General features: G+C 42.8%; 1 long non-coding RNA gene across 1 annotated transcript; it reads left to right on the plus strand.

Annotated features, from left to right (window-relative positions):
• Positions 1–1,175: 1,175 nt before the first annotated feature.
• LOC121134163 lies at positions 1,176–12,938 on the plus strand. The gene is made up of 3 exons (XR_005871197.1): positions 1,176–1,362; positions 10,006–10,086; positions 12,563–12,938. It is a non-coding gene; the product is annotated as an uncharacterized LOC121134163 (long non-coding RNA).
• The last annotated feature ends 350 nt before the right edge of the window (positions 12,939–13,288 follow it).

Below are 13,288 nucleotides of genomic sequence, written 5' to 3' on the forward strand. Positions count from 1 at the left end.
ACTATGGTCCCAGGTTCATCTTTGGCCACGGTAAGGGACATCTTAGGCCCCTGGAACATGCTCAGTTGGGCTGTGAAAGGCTCCCCATCTCAAAATATTGCATGGTAGAAAAGTGTTACAACCAGCAAGTCAAAGGATCCTGGTTTCATGGGGGCGGGGGGAGTGGTGAAGTTTTTGCAGTATTTTCTAAATTGACTCATAATAATTGCCCTTTTTATGAGCTAAAATTAATAATCTCAAAGTTACTTTGTCCTTCAAATGAAGACAGGGAGATAAAACAATAATAAATAATTGATTGGCTAATATCAGGTTATTTCAGGTTAATTTTGTGGTAAGGACTAAGATAGAGGGAACTTAACGACCATGCCAAACGAAACTGGCCTGCTGGGGAAGTTTGCTTGTTATCTCTGAAATCCCTATTACTTGAAAGGTCAAATAAACAGCTTTGTCTTGGTGAGGGGGCAGTTTAGTGTGAGTACTTCCATTTTGATTTTTAGCTTGGTCTTCTGGGCTCACCTATGACAGCTTAGGCCAAACAATAGGCTTCTGTAATTCCTGCTGAACAGCAGCGCACATATTTTCACTGAGTTTATTGTTAAATAAAGTTTCCTGAATCAAAGCTACGATCACAGCCACTATGGTAACAGACAAACCAATACTAGGACGGCTAGAGGAACACGAATGTCCTCTCTAGAATCTTCGATGCAGTGACGGGTGACAAGAAAACATGAAAAGGACCATTTCTGAGAGCAATGGTACAGTATAGCCAAGAAAAAAATGATTGTTCCAAAAGAACAAAATTTGAATTCCCAAAGATCAGTGCGAATAGGCCCACATTCCCAGCTGTGCCCCTCACAGTGTTCTGTCCACAGATGTGGGAAGACCACTGTCCAACCAGGGCTGGCTTGAGCCCTGCAGGAAGAAAGTCACGAAAGCACTTATGGGAATAGTATAGTAAGAGTTCCAGGCAATGCTGCAAAAAGCCTTCTCCATTGCTTCACACACTTGCCCTTTTATGCCACAGTGCGAGACACACACACACACACACACACACACACACACACACACACACACACACACACACACACACGCAGCTGGCAGTGGGCGGGACTTCCTGGTGAGCAAGGAAAGCAACTGCTGCTGGAAGAAAAGGGAAGTACCTGCTTCTGGTGAATTTTGCCTTCGGTGGCAAAAATGTGAGGAACTTGGCAAACTTCCCAAGAAGTCTATAGTACATACTGTAATTATAGGAAAGCAATCCCCGCCAGACTCGTGAAGTGAAAGTGAGCGGTTCTCACTCAGGGACTCTGCCGTACATAGAAAAAGACTAGCATGAGAAAGAAAAGAGCCGATTCTATCATAGTAAGTAAAGTAGTTTATAGATGTTGTTTAAGATTTTTGGGTACCCAAACGATAATTGCTTTGACTTTTACACTTTAAGATATCTTGCCACTTAAATTTTAATTCAAAAAAAATTTTAATTCATCCGTCAATAATTACTGAGCAGCTAACTCCAGATGCTCATTTGAATATAGAAAAAGAAATAACATTTTAAATCTGCAATGAATGCATCTCTTTCATTTTGCATTTAGTATCTACTTATCAGTCAATGATGCATATTTAAAATATAAATATCGGGCTTCCTTTTTTTGTCCTCAAACATATAAAAGTACACGGAAAATTGCTATAAGGTTTTGTTGTTGTTGTTGTTGTTTTTTGAGACAGGATTTCTCTGTATTGTTTTGGAACCTGCCCTGGAACTCGCTCAGTAGACCAGGCTGGGCTTGAACTTATTGAGATCCATCTGTCTCTGCCTTCCAAGCGCTGAGATTAAAGGCGTGCGCCACCAATGATCTTTTCAGTATATTTACTTACCACATACCCTCAATTACTTGATCAATATATAGACAAATTTCTGGCATACTCAAGTTGATAGGCTAGGAAAAGTTAATTGAAATTATCTTGGTTGTGGTTGCTTTTTTGTAATTCAGTTTTTGAAGATGGAGGTCTGAGCATATTTTTTAGATTATACTTTGATTATAACATTTATCTCTTCTCATTTTTAATGTTTTATTATACTGTGGGTATTGATATGACCATCCCATGGAGGCTCCATCTGAGAGAGGCAATGCCGTGTTAGAGATAGGACTCTTAATACATGGGTCTGTATCTTTAAGTCCACAGCCTGAGTCAGATCATGCCTTTCTGCACCTTTCTCTAAGACAGAGTTAAGAAGCCATCTGAGCTGTGACTTGACAGTACTCAATTTATGGTACCCAGCTCCTCATGCTTCTTGTCTTATATGCTATGCTGAAGTAAATCCCACAGCTCCTTTGTTCTCTTTGTTCTGTGGATTTTGGTCTGAAGAATCCCCTGGAGAGTATTGGTCAGAAGGTATTCCCCCAACCATTCCTCTTAGAGCAGCTCTCTCTCTCTCTCTCTCTCTCTCTCTCTCTCTCTCTCTCTCTCTCTCTCTCTCTCTCTCTCTCTCTCTCTCCACTGTTATCATCGCTATCATCATCACTTTTGGTGATGCTGTCCCCCAAACTTTAAAGGTGAGTCTCTCCTCCCTTTGTGACTCTGCAGCCTTTAGATCCATGTGGTATATTATTTCTACCTAATAGTTTCCCTTTCACCTCAAGGTTCAATCATGGCCTCAAGGCCCTGCCATTCTAATAAACCTCATTAATGGAGTTACGTGTCAGATTCCCGTCAGGACCAACTGTTGGTGTCCATTTTTAAATCATATTTAACAGACTCTCGGTGCTGCTAAGGCATCGATAGCCAGCCAACAGCAGGATACTGAGAGGGAAAGAGTGTGCTGGATTTTTTTTTTACTGGACAAGCCTAGAAGCCTTGTACATCACTTCTGCCTGTCTCCCAATTACAGGCCTAAGTCGTATCATCCAAACTTAATACGAATCTTTCTGGACAGCGTCATCTCGGGCTGGGTACCAGCAAAGACCTCTGATAAATAATCAACAGTTTGACCACACGTATCGCTTACACCCTGGACACTACCCATCCTCCAAGCCTTCATTGGGATAGTGCCAGAAGCAGTCACGTGAGGCCCAGTCCCAATAGATTCACAAGGCTGTGTGTTTCAGTCTTGACATGTATTAGATTTGGTGTAGAGCATTAGAACTGCGAAGGTGAGAGATAGCCTTTCCAAGGGAATGTGGTGGAGATGGATGAGGCTATGCCCGCCTAGCTCACACTCAAGGCACACCCGTGCTCTGGCCCTTCCTGCTTCCATTGCGCATTTGCCTAAACAAGTCTAGCCAATGGGAGATGGCTTTATGAATGGAAAGTGAGCTCTGTTTGCAATGATAAATGAACACATTACTGTGTTCATTGCCCTTGGGACAACTTTGGGAAGCCAGCTCAGAGCATCCAGAAGGTTTGCTGAGACTAGCTCTTAGCCATGGTTTCATTTAGCAATAAATTGTAGATGTCCTTTTTCAGTGACTAGCTACTGATGTCTGTGAAGAAAAGGCAAGTTTGTTTAGAGACCTGTTCATTTACTTAATGAGTTGGTGAGCTCCATGGTCCCTTCATTTCCCCTCACTGAAGTGATGGCTACAGAGCTGGGCGTTGGTGGCGCACGCCTTTAATCCCAGCACTCGGGAGGCAGAGGCAGGAAGATCTCTGTGAGTTTGAGGCCAGCCTGGTCTACAGAGCTAGTTCCAGGATAGCCTCTAAAATAATACAGAGAAACTCTGTCTCGAAAAACCAAAAAAAAAAGTGATGGCAATAGAAATCTCCATTTATTGCTATCTTATTGTACTGTCTGTTCAAGGATGGTACTGTGAAAAATTATAATCACAGCAATAACTCTATAAGGTAGACATCATTTTCATTTTTTAAAAATGAGATGCTACATCAAGGTTAAGAAGATCAAAGTGAATGGTGAGAAGGTGAACTGAGAGCTTGAGTCCAGACCTCTGTGACTCTAAAGTGTTCTTCCTTTTTGTCCTATGATGGGAATGACCAGTCGGCAAAAGACACAAGGCAGTCACCAGCCCATACATCCCTTCCTGGCAAGACTCTCCCAAATGAGGTTTCTTCAGAATGCTTGGAGCCAAAATTATCCTCATACAACAGCCCCCACATGCAATACCTTTCGCTCCCTCAATAGTAGGCATTCCTCACACATAGCTATGTATATAAAATGTGTAGTTTGTGGCCACCCCTGCCCCTCTTCAGTCTCACACAGCATGAAAGGCGAAAGTCTTGGATGCTTATGAGTGTTTTATGGTTTGAATATGAATTTCCCTCCATAGACTCACTTGTGGAAACCTTGGTCATCAGCACACAGCACAGTTTTAGGAGGAGCTCGAGACTTTAAGTAAGTCACTGGAAGCATGTTCTGGAGAGCTGAGCTCTTATCTGCCTCCTAGTCTCCCTGACATTAGCTGCTTTGCCCTGCCACACACTCCCTACTGTGGTTTTCCACACTGTCATTAATCAAGCAAACATCAGAGCCAATGGGGTCATAGGTTAAAACTTCTGAAATTCTGAGCCGAAATAAGCTGTTTCTCCTTTAAACTGACTCTTAGGTGTTTGTTACAGAAAAAAAAAAAAGACTGACCAATGTCAAGTGTTCATGTCACCGTCGATATCAAGAGGCCCATTCTTCTTTGTTTCACATAACTGCTTCTCCACAGTCAACAAACCAGGCATCCCTTTTCTGTATCCAGAATGTTGTAAAAGCATAGCTGACCAACCAGTCACTAAAACGGTCATTGTAGCGAAGAATCCATACCACTTTCTATTATATTCCCTGGTGGAAATATTTGTGTGCATGTGTTTAAAGACTCTAAGTGAAGGAAGCATGTTACACATTCCCTTAGGCTCTTAGGAGAATAATAGCATCACTTGTTAGAGGGTTAATATTACTAGGCATTGTGCTGAGTGTTTTACACACACCGTCTTGCTCCACCTTTGCAATGATCCGACAAAGACCGAATCATTTTGACTTTACAGAAGAACACATAATCGAATTTAGAGTCAGATTAAACAAGGGCAAAACAAATGATGGTAGCTCAGGGCTGCCTGACCACTTCTTTTCTCACAGCTGGTAGTAAAGGATGCCAGGAGGAAGGTCTGGAGTGGAGCAGGAAGCCGCTGGCATCAGGAGCTACCCAGAGGGCCCGCTGTTGCACAGTTATCGGAAAGGGAACACAGAGTCCTGAAGTTGCACAAGAACTATAAACAGAGCAAACGGAATCCATCAGACCCTGTGCTGACTAATCCCTTGCTGGACTGTAATCTCAGAAGACTCCTTTTGTGTACTGCTTGACCTAGGGACACAGCCCTCGGAGTACTGAAAACAGTGAGAGCCATGCCTGCGCTGTGAGCGAGTGCATTTTAGATAGTTTGTTTCTTCTTTAACAGATGGTATTGCTACTTCTAACAAGTCCCAAATACTCTGCATTTTAGATAGTTTGTTTCTTCTTTAACAGATGGTATTGCTACTTCTAACAAGTCCCAAATACTCTCTGGACTATTTTTAAGAATCCCAAAGAAGCTGGGGCTGAGTTTTGATAGGGAAGATTCCACAACTGGTATTTGTTGATAGAAGGAATTTTTAAAGTTTGTCAGCACTGCCTTTGGATCTAATGCTGTCCGTTTGAGATTCACAGCCATTTATGGTGACAGCAGTGGGATGTGATTAAAGGGCCTCTAACAAAATGTCTCTTCAAACAAATCAATCAATCAATCAATCAATCAATAAGTAAAAGGTCAGGCCCCCATTAGAAGTGATTCATATGCTTTAAGCAACAAATATATATGCAGACAAAAAAGACTGGGTAGTTCTGTAGGGCTGGTCCTGGTGGCAGGAGGGGTATGAGCCGGCCCTAAGGAGAGCTGGACCTACCCCTCCCTTCTTGTCTGCCAGGCTGTGATGTCAGTGAGGGAAAGATGCCCTCCCCCTCACCCCTTCCCACCCATGTTGGGCAGGAGAGCTGGCATCCGGTGCATAAAAGTGGAAGAGCTGGTCCTGCTCCTCACTGGCTGCAGCACAGTAGAGCTGGCCCTGGTGGTGTGGGCGCCAGTGAGCCTGCAGGGTTTGAGAGCAGGAGAACTGGCCCCGCCCCTTGCTGCCTGCAGCATTGGATGAGCTAGCCTGGGCAGTCCTGGAGAGCTCACCTTGGTGGCCACGTTGAGGGAAAGCTGCAAAGTTGACCAACTCAGCTACCACCCAGGCCCAGATCCAGGAGTATGAGTTGGCCCATCCCAACATCTGCCCCATCCATCAACAGCTGGAGCTTGTGAAAAGGTCCGGTCCTGGAGATCCAAAGCTACAGGATCTCTGGCACATAGGCAACAGCAGGATATCCAAGAGGAGACCCATTGAGGATCCAGTATTGATAGTGCCCCAGAAGCCAAATGCCTTGAACCAGACCAATGAACAATTGTGAATAAAATGTACAGACCCAAGGGTACACTGGGTGACTCACTGTGACACCCTACAGCTTCCACGAGTGAGACTGTTTTATCATTTTTGTCTTTTTTAAATTTTATTTTGGGGGAGACTGCAAAGGCAGAGGGTGATAAAGAGATGGAGAGACAAGTGGGATTGGGTCACATGATGTGAAATCTACAGGGAAATCGACAAAAAGTTTCATCTAAAAAGCCCATTTATTTTATAACGTATTTGTAACCATGGCTTTAAGAACTTACAGGCATAAATGAATCCATGCAGTGTGTCACTGAGTATTTTCAATTTGTCTTATCCTGCATATAATCTTGACAACAACTTCTGAGTTCGTGACAAAAAAAATTCTGTTTTCTATAACACAGATAAACTAAAATTTAGCAGAGGACACAAGTTCAGTTTCTTGTAATTTGAGATCCAGGGATTCAGACACCCTCTTCTGTCCTCTGTGGGCCCCTATACACAAGTACACATACTCAGAGACATACATACATATAATTAAAAACAAAAAAATTAAGAAACTGGAGTTCAGAGAGGTTAAATCTACAGGAGTAGTGCATAGCTGAGCTCAGACTCAAGCCCTCTGAAGCATCTAGAAAATCCTTGGGCATAGGGGGAAAAGGCTCCTATGCATGTATAGGTTTCTAATTTACACATTCAGCCCCCATTAGCCCATATTATACACTCATTAACACCACCAGAGCCTGTCCTGTGCTGTGGGAAGTGGCACATCGCATCAGAGATCCTGAAGCCATCTTCTTTTCCAGCCTCATGTCACAGGATTCTTAGCTTTTCTAAATGAGTTCCTTCATAGCCCTTGTGATCAGAGGGAACTTTCAGGCATAAGACACTTTTATAAAAATGTGAGAACACCTGTGCTTAGTTTGGAGCCGTTCCATCCACTGGTTCACACTAAGTTCTTTCTCTGCTCCTCTAAAAGAATTGGGTGAGCTCAGAGTGTATCTAGAGTAGAGATGCTATGTGTTGATAGCATGTGGAGCAATGCTGATGTAGCTTCACCTCTTGGGGAATACAAAGTAAAATCAAGCACTCCCAAGAAATAAAAAGTGGACACAGATTCATTATTTGGGGAGGTAAGAAGAGCACAGGAGTTACGTGCAGAGCAATGCACTTTTCCAACAATGAGTGCATGGGGGTTTTGTTGGGAGAGTCTACACATATCCATTCACACGGAAAAGCACGTTAGAGGAAGGTGCATTCTTGAGCATGCTCAGTAAGTATATTCCTAAGTATGTTAGGTTGTAATTAAGAAAGAAAGACGGTGGACACATCAAGGTCATGGAACATATGTTCAACATATGTCAAGCTTAAAATGACAGACAGTAACATTTGTGGGCATGCTCAACTTGCAATAAGCATGGTGAACCAGAAGGTCTTTGAGATGCTTGGCTTTCATCATAAACTTTTAGCTGAAACACAAAGGATCTTCTGTAGGTGTGTTAAAATGAGTTTCCCCTAAAGATGACCGCCATACATAATGGATAACACTAAACTTAGTTTTCTTCTTAATGACACCCATGGGGCTTCACTTTTTTAGTACATATCATGACTATACAACAAGAATCATAAAAAACTCTGCCAGATCTGAGCTTCTTGGCTTCTTCCTCATTCACCTAGCCTTATTGTAGCCTGAGGTAAAGTAAGCCAGCATCATTCCAGCTTTTCCAAAGACCTATAAAGTATTTCCTAGAGTTGAACATCATTGTGGTAGTTTAAATGTGATTGGCTGCATAATCTCATAGGGAGTGGCACTATTAGGAGGTGTGGCTTTGTTGGAGTGGGTATGGCCTTGTTGGCAGAACCGTGTCACTGAAGGGGTGGACTTTGATGCTCAAGATACCACCCAGCTTGTCAGTTGACTTCCTGTTGCCTGCAAGATGTAGGACTTTCAGCTACAGCACCACCATGCCACCATGCCATCATGACGACAATGGACTGAACCTCTGAAACTAGGTGAGCCACCCCAATTAAATGTTTTCCTTTAATAAGAGTTGCCATGGTCATGGTGTCTCTTCACAGCAACAGAAAACCCTAACAGGACATTCATATTTCAATTCTGGAAAGATTTTGATCATACCACAGACCTGGGGGGAAAACAGCAAACTGTCTCCTAGTTATTTCTAGAAGTGTTACCATCGGTGCTCCCACTTCTCAAGAGATCTCACGGTTACTGTTTCTTTGTAGATGAATGAAGGGGCTTTGTAACTGAACGAAATGCTATCTTCCTGATCCCACAGCTCAAGAGAACTTTTTGGCATGCTTCTTTACAGTCTAAGAAACCCTGCCCACAGAGATTTGCTTCACCTTCACCTCACTCAAGGGTGAATGAGACAAGAATTCCTTCCCAAGTAGCATGGCCCTCTTCTGTATTAAAACTCATTTAACCATCAAGAGATTCAATCCACAGAAAGCCTTGCACAAGCTAGATTTCTGTTTTGACCAATAGCTTGAAAAAAGTCTTAGACAGCAGCCAGAAGCCTATTATTAGGGCAAGTACTTGGTATGGAAGGATAGAAGAAAAACTAATAAAAATGGCTGCCTGCATTGAACAGATTAAGAGAAATACATAATTATATTTAGAATTTGTGGCATCCAAAAGCCTACATAACTGGGACATATGCTTTAAAAGAAAATGTAAAATTGTAATTACGAATTAGGAATGAGCTTTAATATTTAAAGTTAAAGAATATATTATATATACATTTTTAAAATTTGTCAACATGAATGTCAGTTTTGATTTTTTTGCTGTGAAGAGGCACCATGACGACAACAACTCTTAAAAGGAAGTATTTAATTGGGCTGGCTCACAGTTTCAGAGGTTCAGTCCATTGTCATGATGATGGGGGCGTGACAGCGTGCAGGCAGATGTCGTGCTGGAGCTGAGAGTGCCACATCTTGCAGGCAATAGGAAGTCCACTAAAGGTCACACTGAGGGAAGCTTGAACAAAGTCCATGCCCCACAGTGACACACTTCCTCCATCAAAGCCATGCTTCCTAATAGTGCCACTCCCTTTGCGGGGCATTTCCTTTCAAACCACCACGACAATTATAATGAAACTTGAAATATTCATTAAGTGGATCCTTAAAACACCTCTTTCATACTTTCTCCATACAATTATTATCTACTCTGTAGTAATCTAAATATATATGCATATATATGTGTATATATATATATCGTTATGTAACATAGGCTAGCCTCAGACTCATAATACTATACTGTCTCAGCCTCATGAGTGCTAATATGTCACATGTATACAACCATGCCTAGGTATAATGCCATATTTAAATGGAAAGAACTAAAATATTGTACATTATTTTCTTTATATGTTTAATCGAAACTCACTTTCATTATTGAGAAATTTAGGAAAGATTGCATTTCACAAATTTATTATTGATATTGTAATAAACATTGGGATTGTTTTCATGTTTGGGGAAACCTATATAGTCTTTTATATATATAAGTCTTGTTATAGATATAGTTACTGCCTGTAATTCTGTTAGAGATTGTACCCAATACTAACACAGGGCCTCATATATTCCAGACTCACTGTGTAGTCAAGAATGACCTTAACTGGTCTTTCGGCCTTCACCTCCTAAGTACTGGGATTATAGCTGAATATCAGGTATGTTTGATTATTTGGGTTTTTTTTAATAATGCCCCCCAAGACAGGGTTTCTCTATGTAGCCCTGGGTGTTCTAGAACTCACTTTGTAGACCAGACTGGCCTCAAACTCATAGATATCCTCCTGCCTCTGACTCCCAAGTGTTGGTATTGAAGGCATACACCACCACTGCCTAGCTGTTGTACTTATTTTATGCAATGCCGTGTCTCAAACCTAGGATAATTGAGTCACATCACCATCCTACAGATTTTATCTCATGAAAATGCTATGGGAAACCAAAGCATACACAAGGTGAACTCATATATGCTGCATGGCATGGCCAGAGTTAGCCTTGACCAGGAAAAGATACACTTTGGAGTGGGCATCACTGGAAACCCTATCCTTTACTTTGATGAATGGAAGGATTTCCCACAGACTGACTCCTGGCTTTATGTGTTTGCAGCCCCGTATTTCCTCCACTCACCACGTATTCTGGTGCCGCTGCGAATTGCCATGCTTTCTCTAGCTCTGCACATTTGTCTTGACATCGAACAAATCAACCCTGTCGGCTTGGGAGTATTCCTAGAAGTCATTCCTCAGCTTGGTGGCTATTCATAACTCAGCCATATGTGAAATAGCCTGGCAGAAATGACATAAGTATATCCCATTTCACCCAAACTAAATGCATTTCCTACACAAATGCCATTAAGGCAAGTACAAAGATACTTGGGGGCCACTCCCAATGCCAACAAAAGGAAAATAGAAACAGAAAGGAAGCCAGGATGAAAAGAGTCAGTCCTTTTGTGCTGTTGCAAATTTCACAAACACATGACCATTTGAACATACACACACACCATGCATTAGAAGCAGCCCAAGCAAGTCTCAGATCCTATAGAGGATAAGCCATTAGCCTCATGCCATGACACCTGTCTCATCACAGTCTTACAGAGCTTTAAAAAAAGGTTCAAGGGGCTCAGCTGTTAAGAGAACGGGTTGCTCTTCCAAAGGACCTGGGCTTGGTTCCCAGCATTCACGTGATAGCTCACATGACTGCTCACACCTGTAGTTAGTTCCAGTTTCAGAAGATCTGATACCCTCTTCTGGCCTCCATGGGCATTGCATGCATGCATGCATGCAGGGAGAGAGAGAGAGAGAGAGAGAGAGAGAGAGAGAGAGAGAGAGAGAGAGAGAGAGAGAGAGAGAGCGCAGCAAGACAGAGATAGAGAGAGCAGCAAGGCAGAGACAGAGAGACAGAGAGAGACAGAGACACAGAAAGAGACACAGAGAAAAGAAGCCGGGAGAAAAGAAAAAAGGAAAGGGAAGGAAGGAAGGAAGATAGGAAGATAGGAAGGAAGTTAACACCTATACACATAAAATAAAATAAATTAGATAAAACTCCTAAAATCCACATCTTGAAAGGTAGCGAAAACTTCGGGAGTCAGGGCCTAGTGGAAAGTAAGGTACATCTCTTGGGGATGAATTAAAGGGGCTATCAGTACCCGAGCCCCTCTCTCTCTCTCTCTCTCTCTCTCTCTGTCTGACTTTCCCACCACAATGTTTTAGCGTCTTTTCTCTACCACATTCTTCCCAGCGTGATCCTAACTTACCATAGACCCCAAGCAATGTGTCCATAAAACTGTGGGCTGAAACCTCAGGAACCAAGCAGCAAAATAAGCATGTCCTCTTTGCGTGGTTCCACCGCCATTACTTTGTTGCAGTGACAGAAACCCGACTGACAGAGAAAGCCTGGTACCGAGAAGTAGGGTCAGCTGGAATTAACCAGATAAGTTAGGGAAACTTTGGGGGAACTAGAAAAAGCCTCGCATCGACTGCTGTGAGTGGTGTTTAATGGGCAGGCGAGGCAGGTTCTCAAACCCAGAATGCAGACAGGAATGTGAACTGTAAAGACTGTGCTGATACAATTTCAACTAGAAACAAGGTCTCCTGGGGAACCGACTGAGAAGCCGTCTGTGGTACATTCTGGCAAAGAACTTGGCTACATTTGGCATTCTCTGAGAAGTGGTAAGTAGCTGAGCTTAAAGGCAATTGTCTTTCAGCCCATGAGAAAGCACTAGGTGAGGGAGCATTTGGGCTGCAGCATGGCATACCCTCCTCTCAGATTTGCAATACGAATCAGGAGCAAACAGCCGAGAGGAAAAGAGTGTTTGTACCGGATAGGCTTTAGGGTCAGTGTGACTAAATACCTCAGACAATAATTTAGAGCAGTGGCTCTCAAACTTCCTAATGCTGCAACTCTCTGACACAGTTACTCATGCTGTGGTGACCTCCAACCACACAGTTATTTTTGTTACTACCTCACAATTGAAATGTTTCTACTGTTAAGAATTATAAGGTAAATATCTGATGTGAGACCCCTGTGAAAGGGTCATTTGACTCCCAAAGGGGTTGTGACCACAGATTGAGAACTGCTGACTTAAAGGAAAACTGACAGATCACGATCTTAGAGTATCCATAGATGATTGTTTCCATTGTACAGAATGCAGTGGTGGTAAATGGATGTAGAAGACCTTCCAGTGCCCTGCATGGAACCACCTGAGACCTGGGGACTGAACACTGTGGATCCCATCCAATGAGACCCAGCCGGCCCAGAGACTGCCGGCGTTCTAGTCCCTTTCTCTGCCCATGGGACAGGTGAGGTAAGCATGGGCTTGTTTCTGTCCGCCTTCCAGTGCACTGTTTGGAGCAAGCTGAGGCCTGGGGACTGTGCATTGCAGATCCCATTCCAATGAGGTTCAGCCCACCCTGAGACTGCCAATGCCTGGGTACTAGGACCATCTCCATCCACAGGAAGAGGAAAGACACCAGATTATTGGACCTGCTTGCACCCACCGAAAGTGAATATTGGTCCCATACCCACCAGGAGAGGAAGAGACTCCTTCTGCACCCACTGGAAGAAGGCTTGGGAAGGAGACAATATAAAAACACACTCAGCAACAGAAAAATCAATATGACACTGCCAGAGTTTAGAGACTCTACACCAGCAAGACCTGAAAATCCCAAGGCAGATGAAGCAGAAGAGAATGACCTTGAAAACACTTCATGAAATGATAGAGGTCCTCAAAGAGGATATGAGAAAATCCCTTAAAGAAATGGAAGAAAAAACAAGCCAAAACTTTTTTTAAAATGGAGAAAAAGACAAAGCAAAAATTGCAAGGAACAATTCAAACAGTGCAAGGGTTGAAAGCTGAAATAGAGACAATAA

Source organism: Mesocricetus auratus, unplaced genomic scaffold (genome assembly GCF_017639785.1).
Source record: "Mesocricetus auratus isolate SY011 unplaced genomic scaffold, BCM_Maur_2.0 Super-Scaffold_100026, whole genome shotgun sequence".
NCBI classification, from domain to species: Eukaryota; Metazoa; Chordata; class Mammalia; order Rodentia; family Cricetidae; genus Mesocricetus; species Mesocricetus auratus.